Raw genomic sequence first — 12,599 nt, 5'->3', positions numbered from 1 at the left:
TATTTATCTTGACTACCAAGTTTTTCGGCACCCTCTTAACATTTTGCACCTAAGGGGAGTATCTGAATCGCCCTACCCAAGTCAGCCCTGCTCAGTGATGAGAAAACATGGGACAGGGCTCAGGAGGTCCCAGAGAGGACCCTGTGCTCTTTAAGAAAACTTCAATGCATGAGCTTGGAGAAAGGCTGAGGGACTTTCCAGACTAAGGGGGAGGAAAGAGCCATGATCCTGAATTGGGTTCTAACGACCTTATTGGAACAACTGGTGAAATTTCAATATGGACTGAATATTAGATAATACAATTGTATCGACATGATGAAGTTTCCTGAGCCTGTTCATGATACTGTGGTTATGCAAGAGAATGTCCTTGTTTTTAAGCGGAAAAAAAAAGAAGGCACAGAAAGAGTGGCCAGAGGGTGACAGCTGCTTGACAGCTGCATTAAGCCAAACTCTTCTCTCTCTCTGCCCGTCTCTCCTCCAATTCCAGGCAGTCCCAAGAGGACACGGAGGAAGTGGCGATGGTAGGAAGTCTTGTCCAGAAGACAGGGTATTAGAGGGCTGGTTGGACATTTCTTCTTGAAGTAAGAATTAACCTTGAATTCCCAAATTACCCCTCACCTTCCCAGGAAAACCTCGCAACTGGCACAGAAAGAAGAAGGAAATTAACACCTACTCCATGATGCTAGCGAATTCTTTGCTTAACCCCCAGAGAGAGGTATTGCTGTCCTGCTGTTACCGAGGAAGAACCTGAGAGGTCAGGTTATTAGCCCAAGGCTACACAGTTAGGAAGTGAGAGAACTGGGATTAGAGCCCAGGCCGCAGCCCAAAGCCAGCTCTCTTCCCACTTTATGTTAGTTGTGCAACTTGAAATTCCCTTCTCATGCATCATCCTACCAGCTAATCCTTTCGTTTATTTTTATTGAGTTGAATCTGCATTAGCCTTGAGATTTTTGGCTCTGGAGTCAGACTGTCCCAGTTCCAGTCCTGGCTCCACCAGTGACTACCTAAGGGACTCTGGGTGAGGAACTTAACCTCTCTGTGCCTTCATTCCCCCATCTGTGAAAAGGGGATAATATATGGACCTTCTTCATGGGCTTGTCAGAGGAGTCAATAAGATTATACCCATAAAAAATGTATGAAAGTTCCTGGCACTTAGTAAATGTTCAATAAATGCCAATAATCATTATCATCTGTCTGCCTCTGCGTTGGACTGTTTCTCCTTAGGAGACAATGGCTCAATCTTGGCTATAAAACCCCTCCGCACTTTGACACATACAGATGGATGCTTAATAATTTGCTCCTAAAGAAGTTATCCTTCAAGACAGCACCCTCTCCCCTGTACTTAGAAGCCAGAATAATTAAAACCTGAGAATGTCAAATGTGAGGGAGGTCTGTTCTAGCATAACTTGAACTGGGAGGTGGGCCTTTGTGTGTGTCATAGTTGAAAAGCATGTCCATTCTAAGGATCAACATTACTGGACAGAAATAGTTGACTAAGAAGACCCAGTTCTAGGCCGGTTATACTGGCTCATACCTATAATCCCAGCACTTTGAGAGGCCAAGGCAGGTGGATCACCTGAGGCCAGGAGTTCAAGACCAGCCTGGCCAATATGATGAAACCCCATTTCTACTAAAAATACAAAAAGTAGCTGGGCGTGGTGGCACATGCCTGTAGCGCCAACTACTCGTGAGACTGAGGCAGGAGGATTGCTTGAATCTGGGAGGCAGAGGTTACAGTGAGCCGAGATTGTGCCACTGCACTACAGCCTGGGTGACAGAGTGAGACTCCATCTCCAGAAAAGAACAACAACAAAAACCCAATTCTACTGCTTATGCTGCGCACATCCAACCTTATAATGTGCACAGCAAGTCCTTGTTCCCTTGGGGCCCGCTGGACATGAGAGAGGGAATCTCATTGCCCCTAGAGCAAATGATAGGACAAAAGAGATGCTTATCCTGAGCATCTGGGGTTCTTCGGGGAAGCGCTCCTTCCAAAGGCTGACTGCTCATCTGAAACGCTCCCCCTATTTTAGAAGCTTAGATTCAGCTGAGGAGGACCCACAGCCTGAGAAGGAAAACAGATCAGGCATCTAGGTGGCCAGAGCAGGCCAGGCCAATGGCAGGGTGGCCAAAGGTCAAGCAGCAGTCAGATCGAGCCAACACGAGCCTTCTGTGACAAAGCCAGAGCCAGAGCAGGGCAATTTTCTAACTATAAACGGAAACTCAAGAAGCCCCAAACCACACACACGCACGCTGGAGGACAAAGAGTAAGGCATAGAAGCTACGGGGTGCATGCGTGCAGGGCAAGGGGCTTCGCGACCGTGCAGGCAGGGGACCAAGGAACCGGGGGTTATGTCAGTGCCATGCATGCAGTGACAGATTCGGGTTTTGGGAAGCCTGGAGCTTAAACAGTTTGTGGTGGGAGAGGTGTGGTCCTGATGAAGAAAAAGACTACTAAGACAAATCTGTGTGTTAGATAGGGCCAGTGCAAGTGCGCCCCCCGACCCCGTGTGGACTTCCAAACACTGGCGCAACACTTACACGCATGTATTTCTGTGGCCTCCTTGTTCCTGCCTCAGCAGTATTTCTCTTTCCTCTCACACAGTACTTTGCCTGGTGTGTGTGTGTGTGTGTGTGTGTGTGTGTGTGTGTGTGTGTGTCTGTGGCAGAGAGCATGAATTAAAGCCCTTACACCTTGAATTAGATTCCTCTCTACCACCTGTGATGGGCATTTGGATTTTGCACGCCCTCCTCTACCCTCTCCAATGCCCTGCACCATCACCATCTACCAGGGCGGAGTCCTCCTCACTCCACCCACTTTGCTGTGGGTAGCCCCACCTTCCCCAAAGGGCATTGCCACGGCCCTCTAAGCTGCCAGAAAGGGTGAAACCACAGCTCCCCCCAGCCGCCTGGCCCCTTGCATTCCAGCCCTGCGCCCAGAGTTTGACCTTCTCTGTGGCTGGCTGCAGATGTGCTCTGTGTTACAGAAATAGTCCAGCTCCTGGGCCCCTCCAGGCCCTCCCCCTGCTTCACCCAGAGACACCCCCACCTCACTGACTCCAAGAGAGTCAGGCAGCACCAGAGAGAAGTGCTCAGTTCTCCAGCCTCCTCCCACACACTACTCACAGAGCAGAGAGTGGGGCCTGCCTGTGCCTCTCCAGCTCCTTCCAGCCTCAGTACTGTGTGTCTGCAGAAAGCACGGATGGAAATGAGAGGTTTGAGGGATCACAGAGTGAACTGGAAGCAGAAAGAAAAAGCCTACAGCACCATGGAAAGCTTATCCAATTTGACCCAAAGAAAGGAGGTCAGGTCTAGGAACACGGCTATTACCACTGTAACCAGAGAGCCACCCTGCCCATTCCTCCAGATTCCTTTTTTTCAATTACCAGCTCCACGGAGAGAGAAAGGAAAGAATTTAGTGACAAGAGTAGCGATAAAGATCAAATCTAATGGAGAAAGTCACAACCTAACATATCCTCCTTCTCAAAAAGAAAAATCTCCTGGCTCTAACACTGGTCTGTGATGGGACATTTAACTTCTAAACACTACCTCTGATAGGAATATACATGGATACAGGAATGTCTAAATGTAAATTTCTCTTGTTGGAGTCTCAAGACAAAGACTAATCCTCTTCCCGTTTTAATTTCCTTCTTTCCAATAAGAACTTCTGGGTGTAAGGCATTGGGCCTTAGCACATGGCTAGAAAGGACAAGGTCTCTGGCCCGGAGGAACTGACATCAGATGGGGTTTTCTTTTTTTTTTTTTTTTTTTTTTGAGGCGGAGTTTCGCTCTTGTTACCCAGGCTGGAGTGCAATGGCGCTCACCGCAACCTCCGCCTCCTGGGTTCAGGCAATTCTCCTGCCTCAGCCTCCTGAGTAGCTGGGATTACAGGCACGTGCCACCATGCCCAGCTAATTTTTAGTATTTTTAGTAGAGACGGGGTTTCACCATGTTGACCAGGCTGGTCTCGATCTCTTGACCTCGTGATCCACCCGCCTCGGCCTCCCAAAGTGCTGGGATTACAGGCTTGAGCCACCGCGCCCGGCCCCCAGATGGGGTTTTCTGTGGTTTACCTGGGGTAGAACTGTCTGCTTCCCCAATCCATCAGCGAGAAAAGGAAGGATGACCGGGAAGCCACACTGCCTGAATTTGAATCCTGATTCTACTCCATACTAGCAATGAAACTTTGGACAAGTTATTCAGTCTCTCTGTGCCTCAGTTTCTTCATTGGCAACATGGGGGTTGGGTAAAGCTTCTACTTCATAGGATCTATTGTGAGGATTAAGTAACTTAATACACAGAAAATGCTTAAAACAATGCCTGTTATGTGTTCGTGGTTATCATCATCTCAACACCCCAGCTTGTGGAACCACCAGAAACACGGGAATGGAAATTCGCTCCCTTCTACATTGCAAACTATGAGCTGTTTCTTATCAGAGATCAAAAGGATTCAGGGTTCTCTGCAGGTTTTGATTGCCCATCGATGTGGGTGATGGAGAGAAGACAGCATCTTGGTCTGGGACCCCTTTGCTGTCTTCCCCCTACTCCTCACATCTCTGCCCCTCGACTTGCCTGAACCTTCACACCCTTCTCATGGTTCACAGTTGGCTCTGGTCCCATGGAGCCTGTAGCTGGGAAAGAAGAATCCAGAGGAGTGCTCTTGGCCATTTCTACAAGTAGTCAAACATGTGTCTCTTCTCCTCAGGGGTTCACTTTCCACGAAGGGCAGCAGTCAGTCAAAAATGCTTCCAAATCCCACAGAGCCTGGACCAAGCCCCTGCCTTCTCATGCAAAAATAGTTTCATATTCACTAATTCAATCTTAACCTAAGCAAGCTGGTGGGCCTGGGTCTTCCTCATGAGCCCCAAATGAATGAGAGACAATGGATGGACTCAGCTACAATAGGAAAGACAGAATTTAAAAACAATGATGAGCTTTCCAACAGACTTTTAGATGTTGACTCCCTGGTATCAAATGGAACAACCCCATTATTTATGAAGGACTTTACTAAAAGGATAGAGCGGTGCCTGAGGGGAGGGTGAGGGACCGAATGGCCTTCAAGGTCCGGGTTCCAGGTCTTTTCTGTGACACACAGCCACGCCCAGGTTCAGTCAGTCAGACTGCCCTGCTCCTTGCTAGCCCTTGCTAGTCCTCATGCCAGGCAGGAGAAGAGCTAATCAAGAGGAGTCAGGGTATATAAACTCCCCAGGCCAGACTCCCCTAGGCTTAGAGGTCCAAGAAGGGCCGATAGGCAATAGGAAGTACTAACCCCTTCCTAGAAACAGGCCCCATCCCTAGCTCCACGGTTACAGCAGAAATAACCATGTTCCTGAAACCTGCTCACTCTTATGGTTGCGTGGGGTAGCCACCTGATCTCAGCTCAGCCAAGATCTCTCCCCAGGGCTGGGAACTGAGATGCGGAGGAAAAAGAGATCAGCCCTTCTCCAGGCAACTCTGTTGGTGGTGTGCACAGGAAGGAGCTGCTTTTCCATCTTTTCTTCCCTGTAGACTGACCAGGAAGCTGGAAGGCCTCTCTGCAGTGAGAGAAAAAAACCAGCCAGCACACAGAGAGGGGCAAAGACCACACCTGTGGCATTCAGCTTTTGCTGCTAGTCCGTTCCTGTGGTCCAGCCATTTCTTTTGCCTTGAGCTCTGAGAGACACCCCAGTACCCATGTAATTAAATCCCTTCTGGAGCTGAAGCTGCTTTGAGTAGTCAGTAACTTATAGCTAGAAGTCACAAATTGATCCCAGAAGGGACAAGATGACTTCTGGAGGACCTAAAGTCTCCATCTAGTCTTTGCACACATGGTTGACATGAGGAAGACAAGGAAAGCAAACAGGAGGAAGAAGGGAAAACACTGGCAATTTTGTCTAAAGACAGCAGAAAAGGGTGAGGGGAGACCACGACCAGCCTAGAGTCCGGGCCATCCGAGAGGACAGGAAGAAAGAGGAGGGTCAGAGAAAGCAGATGAGCTTCCTACCACCCACTGCCGAAGAGCTCCTGGGATGTTTAAGAGGGAGCTGGCAACAGAAGTGGGGACTGTCACATAGGTGAGCTAAGGTCCATAGGGCAGGTGGAGGGAGGACTGCTGACCGAAGGACTCAGGGAGCTCTGGCTGCAGCCAGCAGGCTGACACAGCTTTCAGACATAGTCCCAGAGGACAGCCATTATTGAGGGGAGAAAACATCTTGCATTCTTCCTCCTGTACTTTCCAAAGCAAATGTGGGTCTTCTACTGTCTTAGGGCCTCACGGTTCTCTCAGGTTTAGCAGGTTTAACCTGCTTCCCCACCCAGTGCCTGGCTGGAAAAGTGTTGCCTCAAGTGAGGACCTATCAAGAGGCTTCATGTGCCCCTTCTGGCTGAGCATAGTGGCTCAAGCCTGTAATCCCAGCACACTGGGAGGCCAAGGCAGGCGGATCATGAGGTCAAGAGATCAAGACCATCCTGGCCAACATGGTGAAACCCCATCTCTACTAAAATCACAAAAATTAGATGGGCGTGCTGGCGGACGCCTGTAGTCCCAGCTACTCAGGAGGCTGAGGCAAGAGAATCACTTGAACCCGGGAGGCGGAGGTTGCCATTGCACCGAGATCCTGCCATTGCACTCTAGCCTGGGTGACAGTGTGAGACTCTGTCCCTAAAAATAAAAAATAAAAATAAATAAAAAACCCTGCCCCCTCATGTTTTTTTTAGAAGGGCTACTTTCCTGGTACGAATTCCATGGGCTAATGGCCCTTTTAAGAATATTTTTCCCCCATCTGTTCTCTAGCTGGCTGGAGCAGATGTTCCTTGTTCCTATGGAAACTAACCTACCACCCCTCCTAATGGGTGGCTTCCTAGTGAAGCATGGGCCACTCCCCTGCCAGAGCGACCAGCTCTTACACCGCTTGGAGTTCACTGACAGCAGGCTCCTCACCACAGAGGAACACCATGGACTCATGTGCCTGGATATTAAGAGTCCAGATCTTGCCTGACCTAGAGATGACCCGGAATTGGCAGCCACCATCTGACAGTACTTAGAAGATAGAAGAGGGAGGTTATCTATGCCATTGCCCAGACCACAGGTCAGGGTCCATCTTTCCAATGATGTGTTAAAAGCAGGGTGCATCTTCAGCAGATTGAATTAGCACTTCCTTTGACTGTTTTTTCACATCACTAATGAAGACCAGAGAGACTCCCTAATTGAATTCTCCCTATTTCAAGCTGCTCATCACTCTCAAGCTTATCCAGCGCTCATGATCCTTGAGGACAATCCTTCTCTCAAGACAGGTCCCCACACAAGGCAACACTTCTCCAGCCAGGCAATGGGTGGGGAAGCAGGAAGCACTGTGTATTTCACTGGCTCGATACGGGGGTTGCTTCCCCTGCAGATGATGCATCTCTCACTAAATCCAACTTGACCCCATTTGTTCTTGGCTCTCACAGCCCCCGCAAAGCCAGCTGGATTCTTCTTGTAAGCCACAAAGTTGACTGAACTTTAACTTCCTCTCTTCTGAGCCATTAGCCTACTGGGATCCCAGCAGTCAATGTATAAATAAGAACAAGCCAATAAATGATCCCTATCAGATATCCAGAAAGTACCCCCTGAATCAGAGAAGACATCAAAGTCAGAGCTCCCTGTGCCCACTCTTGAGCCTTCTTCATTCATTCTGAAGAGGTATATACCTTGGAGGAAAAGCCCAGCTCTGCAGGCAGACAGACCTGGATTAGAATGGCAGCTCAGCCCACTTAGCTGAAAGTCAATGGACAAGTTACTGGTCCTCTGTAAACCCTAGCTTTGTCATCTGTGAAAGGAGAAGACCAAGTCCCACCTTATAAGAATATATGAGGCAATACAGAACCACAATGCTTTCATAGCATTCCAAGACCTACAAACATCTGAACTGAAAGTTTTGTCCTAACTGGCAGCAAAAGTCAACCAGACTTGAGCATATTTAGCAGCAAACCGTGGCCTCAACAGGCATGAGACTCTTTACAGCCTTTATTTATCCCACTCATGTGACTCTCTCGGTCTGGCTGCAGGATATTAAGTGTGTACCATTTACTTTACCATTCTAAAATCCATAGGCCCCAAGGATTTCAGATAATGAAGTAGAGAGCTATACAAGCCATGTCTCTAGCTCCCAAAAACAGGGGTTTCAGGAGAGTCACCAGAGTTATTTAAGCTAAAGATGCTAACAGCCAGTCAAAGCACTTGCCTCATCACCAGCCTGGAGAGTCTCTGGGTTCCTGCAGCCTGGAGTTAGTTCCCAGGAATGCATGTTGGCATGGGATAGGGGAGAGGATTCAAAGACCAGCCCATCAGCCTACAGCAATCTGCTGCATTTCTACACTGAATAGAGCTGGCGGAGGCAATGTGTTATTTGGGTGGACTTCAGGTATAGACATGTCCACAGAGTCCAAACATGCCTCCCAAGTCCCCACCTCACTGGGCTTCCAGCCCTGTCTCCACCCTACCACCACCTGACGGCTTCATCTGTACCAGCTACTACTCCCTAGAGGCATTCCCAGGGGATGAATGACAGAGCCGTGGGGGTCTCTGAGTTTATGAGGAGTTGACGGAAGGAATGCTAATTGTGAGGGGGATGATGATGATGGAACACTAGGGTGAGAAACAAACATCAACACACAGCAGAACAGGTTCGGCATGTTTCTCCTGATGCGCTTCACGGCCTCAGGAGGCTTTTCAAACGGGAAACCAGCCCTGGGCAGTCATAGTGAAAAATGTTGGGCAATTCTCGGATCTCTTGGCTCTAGTAGAACATTTGAGAGACTTACTGATGATTATTATGGACTCAACCCACTCGAAGCCACAGTCATCCAAGTGGACGTCTTGGTTCTGACCCTGGATCTGCTATCTTGAGAATACCCAGCTCCATTCTGCCACCTTCAGCCAGGTTTCCAACAGGCATACAACTGTTGGACACTAGACCTGCAGTTCAGAATGAGGTAGTGGATGCTTCTTTCCTTGGAGTGATAAGGTCTACATTAAATTCTTAGAAAGGCCCTACTATGTAGCAAATGGAGACCTGAGGCATGCAGAATTAAACAAAGAGATGGTGGCAATAAATTCAATCCCCTTATGTGACAAATGAAGAAGCTGAGGCCCAGAGAGATGGACCAAGTTGCCCAAGACCATGAAGCCAGTTAGAGACAAAGCTGGCCCTAGAGTCCAGGCATTGCTTTCCATAATCTCACCACAATAAGGATGGGGACAGCTTCAAAGGTCCCAGGAACGTTCTTGTTGAAAAAGCCATGCTGCATGATTAACACCTTCTTCCTTCTGGCTTGAACATCTCAGAAGAGATTCTAATCTCCTAGAATTTAGCTATACTCCCTAATGCTGTGTCCCAAACCCATCCAAAGTTAAGTCGAGACTCTCCTTGGGGAAAGCCACCCCTGGAGGGAACCAGAGAAGGGCTAAGAAAACCACTGCCTGTCACCATCGTTCATCTGCCCAACCCTAGGTGGAGCTATCAGATGACCATGGAAGGGTCCACCCTGCAGAAGCTCCTCAACTGGCAGCTATCTTTAATTTACACCTCCTGGATGCTTTTCTTCTTTCCCCACTCTGCTAGTTTGAACAGGCCCAGGGTATCCATCATCAGTCACAGGTTTAGGCTTTTCTGCATCACTGTTCTTAAGGGCTGTGCTGCTGGGCTGACCCATCACTCTCCAGAAACTGTCAGGAAAAGAGAATCTCCCGTACCTTGGTCTGGTCTTCCAGATCAGAGCCTAATCTTCCCTGTAGTCATTTTCCCTTTGCCTCTTTGCTCTAAGAAAGCTTGAGAATCTGCTACTTTCTCCCCCGAGATGAACAACCTTCCTAACTTAGGAACCTCAACCGCTTTCCTAGGCTAGGAGGGCTCTTGTTTCACATGAAAACGGGATGAAAAAAATCAGAAAGTTTTCTTGTGTAAAGAAGCTCCTGGGTATCTGCTTTTAGGAAAAGGGTCTTAGAATGAACCTCAAAAAAGAGCATCTAGTTTAATTCCCAGGGTGGTTTCAGACTGAGTTTTTCCTAAAAGCGTTTGCTCGCAGAAGTCTGCACACATGTGCACACCAACCATGTGTCTCAGATTCTGGCAGCTGGGGCCGGTCTGGGGTTTCCCACATATTCGTTGTAATTCCAGGCCTGAATCCTCAAAAGGTAGAAGACTCAGACACTCTAATACCTCCAGGAGTCTCCATATTTACAAAAGCTCCAGTCTATATTATTTTGGGAGTACAGTGGGTGTGGTGAGAGAGTTTCACTGTATTGCCCAGGCTGGAGTACAATGGCGCAATCAGAGCTCAGGGCAACCTCTGCCTCCTGGGCTCAAGAGATTCTCCCACCTTAGCTTCCTGAGTAGCTAAGACTATAGGTGTGTGCCACCGTGCCTGGCTAATTTTCATATTTTTGGTAGAGCCAAGATTTTGCCATGTTGCCCAGGCTGGTCTTGAACTCCTGAGCTCAAGTGATCCACCCGCCTCAGCCTTCCAAAGTGCTGGGATTATAGGCGTGAGCCACCGTGCCAGGTTTAGCCTATATTCTTGAGAGTTTAAGAAGACCATCATTTGAAAAATTGATACAAGATTTTTAAATGTTCTTTACTTCAACCACCTAGTTGAAAGTATGTTTTCTCCTGGCCGGGCATGCTGGCTCAGGCCTGTAATCCCAGCACTTTGGGAGGCCGAGGCGGGTGGATCACGAGGTCAAGGGATCGAGACTATCCTGGACAACATGGTGAAACCCAGTCTCTACTAAAAATACAAAAATTAGCTGGGCGTGGTGGCACACACCTATAGTCTTAGACATACATATATATATATATATGTTGTCTCACATTGTCCCCAAAATCCATTCCCCAGCTCTCCTTGGTCTTTTCTAAGGATAGAAGATGACCTCCCTCATTTCCAAAGGATGACTGTGGAAAAAAGAATGGGCAAGCCCTAATCCCAAAGACCTGCAGATGATAGAAAATCTGCTATACAGGACAAAGGGGAAGAGGAACCGAGAGCATGTTTGTTTCTCCATTCTTACTTTGTGGAAGGTAGACACCTTCCAGGTAGAAACCTTCCACAAAGTAAGAATGGAGAAAGACTCAGTGTGCATCAGTTTATCAAGTTCTAAAGACCCACAGGGAAAGATGATAGTGACAAGATCAGAATTCAAGTTTTCAGGAATCTGCCCCAAAAGTGACCTTATCAGGGAAAGTCTCCTCTGTTTGGAAATGGTCCTGCCTGGAGGCAAAATTTTTGGATTCCATGGACCAACAAAATTTCAAAAAATGAAATTTGAGGAACCAACATAAGGTTGCCAACTTTTAATTTTGCTAAATAAGGACATTTTAAAAGGCTGATTACCATCTACTCTCACCATCAGCTCTGAAAAAGGATAAGCTATAACCTCAGAGTAAGTATCTCCTCACATCTCCTGCCCCAGAAGATATCCTTTAAACTCAATACATTTTGCTTTCTGAAAAAATATTGGTATATTTTCCCTATTTTTGTTATTTCACCTCAGACTGGTGAAAACTCTGTCACAGAACAAAACTTGGGAGAATCACTGGACCAGATGATGGCTCTATGTCCCTTTTAACTTAAGCCTAAAAATTAAGAGAAAGATCCTAAGCTTTTGGGATTCAGATCCTTCTGGAAAACCTGAGTGGGGCAGGTGTGGAAGGGAGGGAGAAATTAATACGCATCTACCACCGTACTGAAACCTCTTAAATTTCTGTGAGCCCCTGAATTTTACCATACCTTGCCTGTTCAAATAATTCGGGAGAAGAGAGAGGAAGACAATCTACTCCAAGCCAAGAATTATCTGAGAGATAAAGGAGGCCTCTGGTGCATGGTAGAGGGCATCAAATTGGCAACATAACATAGACACAGACCCAGCGATGCCATTTCAGTTGCACAATGAGGAGCCCAGAGAGGACTGGTTCCGTACCAGAGAGCAGTTTTCCACTCTGCCTTCCATATCACTGCTTCCTTCTCATTACTCGGATGCAGAAAGTATGGGGGATGAACAGGTAAAGGGAAGTGCACACATTGCTGGGCAGTGGGGTAGAGGGAGGTGCAGGCAGTACTGTGGCACGCTGGATTAGGAGTTGGGTCCTGATTCTAATCCTGCCCTCCTGCTGACTCACCATAGCAGCATCTTTTGGTTCCAGCTTCCTCATCTATATTGCAGCAATATTTTTCCCACCTTCCCTACAGGATTGCAGTTAGACTGAGAGATCCTAGAAGGTGTTGATCCAGTTCTTTTCCATCTCTGTATACTCTAGATCTAGCACACTGCTTAGGGAAGGAGAACGATCAGTAAACACCTGCTAAACTGAGCTAGAATGGGAGTGTGGATGTGAAAGTGCACGTGGTCTGAGCTGCAAAGCATTACACAATTAAACAAAAGGAAGAAATTATGACTCTCTGTGGGCCAAAATTATGCACAGCAGCATCTACCAAATATATAAAGATGCTATGAATTCTATTTGGAAGTAAGTGGTGATATAAATAAAAAAATGTTTAATGCCCATAGTTTCAAAAATAACCAGACTGTACAACCTATTAATTATATTGCCTAACAAATGGCTGTGTGATTGCCTCCTAAATTC

General features: G+C 47.5%; 1 protein-coding gene across 12 annotated transcripts in view; it reads right to left on the bottom strand.

The window, feature by feature from the left end:
- PLEKHA6 (pleckstrin homology domain containing A6) overlaps positions 1 to 12,599 on the bottom strand; it is a 162,083-nt gene that overhangs the window by 75,988 nt on the left and 73,496 nt on the right. The window lies entirely within an intron of this gene.

The sequence above is a fragment of the Saimiri boliviensis genome, chromosome 14 (assembly GCF_048565385.1).
Source record: "Saimiri boliviensis isolate mSaiBol1 chromosome 14, mSaiBol1.pri, whole genome shotgun sequence".
Classification (NCBI taxonomy): domain Eukaryota; kingdom Metazoa; phylum Chordata; class Mammalia; order Primates; family Cebidae; genus Saimiri; species Saimiri boliviensis.
The sequence above is the reverse complement of the archived record's forward strand: the minus strand, read 5'-3'. Positions and strand labels throughout refer to the sequence as shown.